The sequence below is a fragment of the Eurosta solidaginis genome, chromosome 1 (genome assembly GCF_040869045.1).
Source record: "Eurosta solidaginis isolate ZX-2024a chromosome 1, ASM4086904v1, whole genome shotgun sequence".
In the NCBI taxonomy this organism is placed as follows: Eukaryota; Metazoa; Arthropoda; class Insecta; order Diptera; family Tephritidae; genus Eurosta; species Eurosta solidaginis.
In genome coordinates, this window is record NC_090319.1 from 392,990,979 (window position 1) to 392,998,556 (window position 7,578).

The window sequence follows — 7,578 nt, forward strand, 5'->3', positions numbered from 1 at the left end:
GGCATGGAGACAAAAGACTAGAACACTTTTGACCTACTACCTTTTTTATGCAGGGGTATAATAAAAGACTGTTTCCAAAGTGCCGGGAATTACGCAGATCCCAGAGATAGATCAAATAATTTTAAAATAGGCTCATACATGTTTTCGGCGCAGTACCTAAGCACGCAACTAGGAACACCGTCCGGTCCCGGAGAAAAGGTGGGCTTCAAAGATTGAAGACTCTGAAGAACAATATTACCATCAATAGCAGGATTCCTAATGTAATTCGAGCTATCTAAGCGATAGGGATATTGACCGGAATGAAAACCATTGGATGAATACGTGGACTTAAAGAACTTAGAAAATAGTTCAGCAACGTCGTTATCAGTGCAAGCTTTTTTACCTCCAAAGGTTAATGAGGAAGGATACCCAGAAGTTTTCCGCTTTGAATTTACGAAACTGTAAAACTTTTTTGGATTTCTAAAAAATTGGGCTTTACAACAACTCAAGTAATTTTTATAACAAAGCTGATTAAGACGGTGAAATTTAGAACGAGCTATTAGATATTTAGAGAGGTATGCAGATGCTCCAGATTTCTTGAATCTCTTATAAAGCCTAGATTTAATGTTATTAAGTCTGATAAGTTGCCTTGAAAACCAAGGGGGCTTATTCGAACATAGGGTATAGCGAGTAGGAATGCAGGTATCAAAGAAGCCATCAAGCGTACTGTAAAATATAGAGATAGCCGAATCGACATCATTGCAAGCATAGAGATCCGGCCAATCATGGGAAGCCAACAGATCATTGGGCATAATGAAATTCGCTTTGTAGAAGCATCTAGATCGGGGACGAGACTGTACTTGAATCCTACGGGGTAGGCTGATATCAAGTGATATCTCTACCGTAGGGTGAAGAGGGTCTTCTGGAAGGGATAAAGGTGGTATTTGCGTAAGGGCAGTACCCACCGAGCCATACACAAATACTAAATCCAGCATTTTATTTCCACTATTTGGAACATTGTTAATCTGTAAAAGAGATGAGTCTAACAAGCAATTAAGAAACTCATGTTTAGCAGTGGGAGTTAAAAATTTTTAATCACTTATATTAACCCAATTAACTGTTGGCGAGTTAGAGTCACCAACAACAACAAGTCGATCGTTATCTCCCAACTGCGAATGTAAATCGCAGATGGCCGAGCTATGACTATCATAAACATCCATATCCGAACGAGGTGGTATATACGAACAGGAAACAATTACGCTATAGCTACCGAATGAAAGCCTAACTGCTATGAATTCGATATGAGAGATATTATCCAGCGAAATCAACTCAGATGATAGGTTAGATTCAACAGCAATAAGGACATCTCCCGCTCTAGAGATGCGATCACGCCGATAAACAGCATATTTATTTGAAAAAACCTCAGAATTGTAATTATCAGGCTTTAGCCAGGTCTCCGTAAAAGCGACAACTTGTGCAGAAAATTTGAAAGAATTAAGGAAGAATGGAACAAGTTTCGATCGTAAACCACGAACATTTTGGTAATTAATGAGAAGACGGGACAGATCAGCAATTACCTTTGTGTTGTTATTACTGTGTTCGTCATACCGTTTTTTGGCTGTAATAAAACAGGTTCGGCCCTCGCCTTTCTTGTCAACAAGTGAGCCACAGTATGCTTAGGCCAAAAAGAGCAATCAAGTACCTTATCGAAATATTCATCTGAAAGGGATATTTTAAATGAGGAGATGTCTCTCTCATATTTGAAGTTAAATTTATACACATTGATGTTACTAGTGGGTGCAACACCAAGTTTAGAGCAAACGTAATGAGCAATGTCATTTTCGGTAAGCGAGGCGTGTAATCGGGAAACAAATACAGCCCTACGAGGTGGCACGACAGTCACCTGCAAAGGAGTAGTGGATAGCGCACCAGAGAGCTGGGATGGTGCGGCCGTTATAGAACAGTTGACAGAAAACGCATTGCTTGGCCTAACGTTGGTTATCGAGCCCGTCAAAGAAGTACTATTTTTTTCTGGTACACTTGTATCGCCAGCAACAACCCCAGTATCGGTAACTGTTATTGTTGGAGCTAAAGATACCGGTGGAGGTTTAGGATGAATTGGGGAGTCCAGCGAAATCAACATTGGTGACGTAGAACAAACAGCCGCAAAGGTACCACTATTAGTGTACAGTGTAAATTTAAATTTTCTTGAAAGATTTACATTCACAGATATCGAATAACGCACTAAGTAAATTTCGAGGAACAAGATACTTCTTCGGCTATGCTGGGAAGTCACAGAATTTTATAAGAGTTTTGCTCCTATTTATTACTCGCAGGAGTACTTAGGCATGATCGCTTTCTTCAGCGCTGTTTACTGAGAGACATGAAGTGGTGTTTGGCAATTATTGTTTGTCAAGGGTTAATGAGAATTTTCTGCTATTGTATTAGGGACTTCACGCACTTAGCGAATAGACGGTTCTGGATGCAGGTTGGTAATATCTTAAAAGCAATGGATTGAGTTAGTCATTAGGAGTGACGAAAACGGGTATTGTTGGGATTTTCCTTCGATTTCAGTATGAGTGGCTTATTAAACTTTTAGCTAAAAATGAAATGCTCTTCCTAAAATTTGCGGGGTAGGAGTGGCCTACTTGGCATACCGTTAAGATAAGCTAATCTCGACAAGACCTAAAAACTCGATCAAGTAATGCAAAGTTCAAATCAAACCAATGAGCCAATTGCTGAGTCCAAATGTAGCTTTCAGATCCAGGTCTTCCGTGCGAATTTAAACTAAAGTATGTACGACTTAAACTGTGAGCGCTCAATAGTTGTTCTATTTGCCGTTGTCATAAATATGAAGAACTAACAGCCCAAACTTGTGCAATTCATCAAATATCTTTATAGGTAGTCATGTCCAAATATTGAGCAAGCAAATATTACAAACCCACATGACTGGCTTGTATTGACTTGCCACAAATTATGTAAGTCAATAAATAAAGTCACAGTAGCTGAGAAAAAACATCCATAAAATTGTCGGTAGTGCGCGCATGCTCAATACAAAACACCTTCTTATGTGAAACAAGTAAGGAAGGTTAAGTTCGGGTGTAACCGAACATTACATACTCAGTTGAGAGCTGTGGAGACAAAGTAAGGGAAAATCACCATGTTGTAAAAAGAACCTAGGGTAACCCTGGAATGTGTTTGTATAACATGTGTATCAAATGGAAGGTATTAAAGAGTATTTTAAGAGGAAGTGGGCCATAGTTCTATAGATGGACGCCATTTAGGGATATCGCCATAAAGGTGGACCAGGCCCGACTCTAGAATTTGTTTGTACGATATGGGTATCAAATGAAATGTGTTAATGATCATTTTAAAAGGGAGTGGGCCTAAGTTCTATAGGTGGACGCCTTTTCGAGATATCGCCATAAAGGTGGACCAGGGGTGACTCTAGAATTTATTTTGTACGATATGGGTATCAAATGAGAGGTATTGTTACGAATATTAGCAAAACTAAGGAGTGCTGCCAGCTCTAAGCGATGCTAAGAAGTGACGTGAATGCACATCAATAATTCAATCATCATGTATCTACATAAACGAAACAATAACTGCGTCTACATATATGTACCATGTACGTGTACGAGCAGCAGAGAGTCAATGCACAAATACATGCATATATCTGAGATACTCCTATAAGTATGCAATGAGAAAAACTATAAAATTGTGCAATTGTAGTTACAGCTGAGGAGTTTGAGAGCTATTGGACTAGTAGATTCTGGAAGCGTCTAGAAGATGCGAACGAGGAAACCAAAGAGTATAAAAGGCCACAGATGTAGAGGCGCTGTAATTCAGTTTGAGTTGAGCAATCAATCAGTTATTGATTAAGCACGCGATCTAGCGGCCAATAGTAAAGTTTAATTTGAGTTATCAATCAGTTTGGTTATTAAGCCAGCGAGTAGCAAAGTATAAGTGTTATTGTGAAGTACTTTAATAAAGGCCATTTTTCCATTATTCAATATTGGAGTTATTTATTCAACAGTTTAGTGATTCGAACTTAGCAGAGGATTGCAAATAAGAGGATTTGCAAGTAAATTCGTAACAATTGGTGTCAGAAGAGGAATTGTTGAATAAATTCCGAAGATTGGGAATACAACTTGGACATAGCAAAGTTCAGTGAATTGAAGATCCAGCAACTGAAAAAGGAGTTGGAGAAGCGTGGCTTAAATACAACCGGCAATAAGATCGAACTTCAAGCACGGCTAAGAGAGGTAATGGAGTCGCAAGGAATTGATGTGGACGAGTATGTCTTTTATCCTGATGGGGACGAGACAACAACAAAAATTGAAGAGAAAAATGAAACATCGCACACAGTTACGAGCACAGACTTGAACATGATATTGGCTACAATAGCTGCTCAAACATCGACATTAACATCAATGTCGTCACAAATGTCATCACAACTGGAAGAGCAGAAGACATATATATCATCCCAACTTGAAGCACAAGAAACACGTATGTCAGAAATGTCGACACAGATGACATCGAAGATTGAAGTACAAGAAACGCGTATGGCAGAAATGTCGACACAGATTACATCAAAGATGGAGGCACAACTGAAAGAACAAGAGGCACGCATAACAGTACAACTCGAAGCGGAAGAGGCACGTATATCATCAAAACTCGAAGCAAGTATGGACGAGAAAATAACGCAGTTTGAGGAAAAAATCGAAGCCGAGGTGGATGCTTTGAGAGGTCGTATACAAGAGTTGCAATTAAACCGCCCAGCTGTTTCAGCAACCAATCCAAAGGTAAAAACACCATCCTTTGACGGTTCTGTTCCTTTCCAGGTCTTTAAGCTACAATTTGAGAAGACGTCGGCAGCTAACAACTGGAATGCTGAAGATAAAGTTGCAGCTCTGTTCGTGGCATTGAAAGGGCCAGCAGCCGAAATCCTACAGACGATTCCCGAAGGAGAGCGGAACAACTATGAAGCATTGATGTCCGCTGTCGAGAGACGTTATGGAAGCGAGCATAGAAAACAGATATTCCAAATTGAGTTGCAAAACCGCTACCAAAAAGCAAACGAGACATTTGATATTGAAAGATTGGCTCATCTGGCAAATGCGGACGCACCCGTGGAATACACGGAAAGGGTAAAAATCCAGAGTTTTATAAATGGCATACGAGATGTGGAAACGAAGCGGGCTACATATGCGAATCCAAAACTAACATTTGCTGAAACGGTATCGCATGCTCTGATTAAGGAAACAGCGTCGCTTCTGTGTAAGCCAGTTTTCAAAGCACGCCGTGTGGAAGTAGAAAGGTCAGAGTGGGTAGACACAATTTTGGAAGCACTGAAGGGATCACAACAGAAAAATGCCGGAGTTATTAAATGTTTCAAGTGCGGCAACTCAGTTCACATTGCACGTCATTGCTATCTTGGTCCTAATAGTTCCAACAATGTGGGTGGCCGTAAACGCAAAGCTGGCGGAAATGAGCAAGAGCGTGTCGGATGTAAAGAACGAAAACTTGCCCCGGCTATTGAATGTCCTGTGATATCTGTGTCGCAGATTGGAAGGAAATCTAGCAGTCTTACCATCAGAGGGAATGTGGATGGTAAAGAGCGTGTACTGACTGTAGATACGGGGGCATCTCATTCCTTGATTCGATCTGATTTGGTCTACAGGAGAGTAAAGTCATTACCTGGAGCAAGGTTGCGTACGGTCACAGGCGAGTATTAATTGGAAAAGTCATGGTTCTACCCAAATTCGTTGTGGCGGAGATCGTTGATGAAGTCATATTGGGAGTGGACTTCTTGGTTGACCATGACATCAGGATCGATATGCGGAGAAAAATTATGCGCTATAAGAACCACGACATACCACTTAACTTTAGTTTGGAAACAGGGTTCAGCAGTAATCGGGTACTGGTGGAAAAGACTCGACAAAGACCACGAAAGTCAAAGGCAAAGGTTGATAGATCGAATGGGCAAAATAAATCAAAATCAAAAGTACCTGCGAGAGAAACACTGGCATTGAAAAAACCTAAAAGACGCAGGAAAACGAAGCAACGAATTTCCGAGAAAGAATGCGAAGGTAGTTTCAAGCCAGAGCACACTACTGTGGGGAAACGTGGGAACGATACTGATTATGCAAATCAAATCCGTCCAGCGCAAGCTCTACGAAGTAGTTCATCGGCCAAACAACAAAATGTGTGAAGGAACGAACCAGGGTATTGAGTGGTACGATGAAACACAGGTACCATGAGAACAATAATTCGAAAAGTTTCTTGGCGGGAGATTTGGTACTGTTATACAACGCTCACCGGCGGAAAGGTGTTTCATCCAAATTTCGGTGCAGGTGGGAAGGCCCGTACAAGGTTGTGAAGAAGATCAGTGATACCATCTACCGCATACAAAGCATTGAGAAACCACGGAGTAGAAGAGTGGTACATTTGGTGATGCTAGCAGCGTTTAGATCGAGAGATTTGTCTGATCGGGACGATCAGACTTAGGTGGAGGGCAGTGTTACGAATATAAGCAAAACTAAGGAGTGCTGCCAGTTCTAAGCGATGCTAAGCAGTGACGGGAATGCACATCAATAATTCAATCATCATGTATCTACATAAACGAAGCAATAACTGCGTCTACAAATATGTACCATGTACGTGTACGAGCAGCAGAGAGTCAATGCACAAATACATGCATATATCTGAGATACTCCTATAAGTATGCAATGAGAAAAACTATAAAATTGTGCAATTGTAGTTACAGCTGAGAAGTTTGAGAGCTACTGGACTAGTAGATTCTGGAAGCGTCCAGAAGATGCGAACGAGGAAACCAAAGAGTATAAAAGGCGACAGATGTAGAGGCGCTGTAATTCAGTTTGAGTTGAACAATCAATCAGTTATTGATTAAGCACGTGATCTGGCGGCCAATAGTAGAGTTTAATTTGAGTTATCAATCAGTTTGGTTATTAAGCCAGCGAGTAGCAAAGTATAAGTGTTATTGTGAAGTACTTTAATAAAGGCCATTTTGCCATTATTCAATATTGGAGTTACTTATTCAACAGTTTAGTGATTAGAACTTAGCAGAGGATTGCAAATAAGAGGATTTGCAAGTAAATTCGTAACAGTATTAATGAGTATTTTAAAAGGGCGTGGGCCTAAGTTCTATGGATGGACGCCTTTTCGAGATACCGCCATAAAGATGGACCAGGGGTGACTCTAGAATTTGTTTGTACGATATGAGTATCAAATGAAAGGTGTTAATGAGTATTTTAAGAGGTCGTGGGCCTTAGTTCTATATGTGGACGCCTTTTTGAGATATCGCCATAAAGGTGGACCAGGGGTGACTCTAGAATTTGTTTGTACTATATGGGTATCAAATGAAAGGTGTAATGAGTATTTTAAAAGGGAGTGGGCCTTAGTTCTACAGGTGGACGCCTTTTCGGAATATCGTTATAAAAGTGGACCAGGGGTGACTCTAGAATGTGTTTTTACGATATGGGTATTAAATTAAAGGTATTAATGAGGGTTTTAAAAGGGAGTGGCCCTTAGTTGTATATGTATTTGTATTTGTATTTGTATTTATTAGGCAATTCA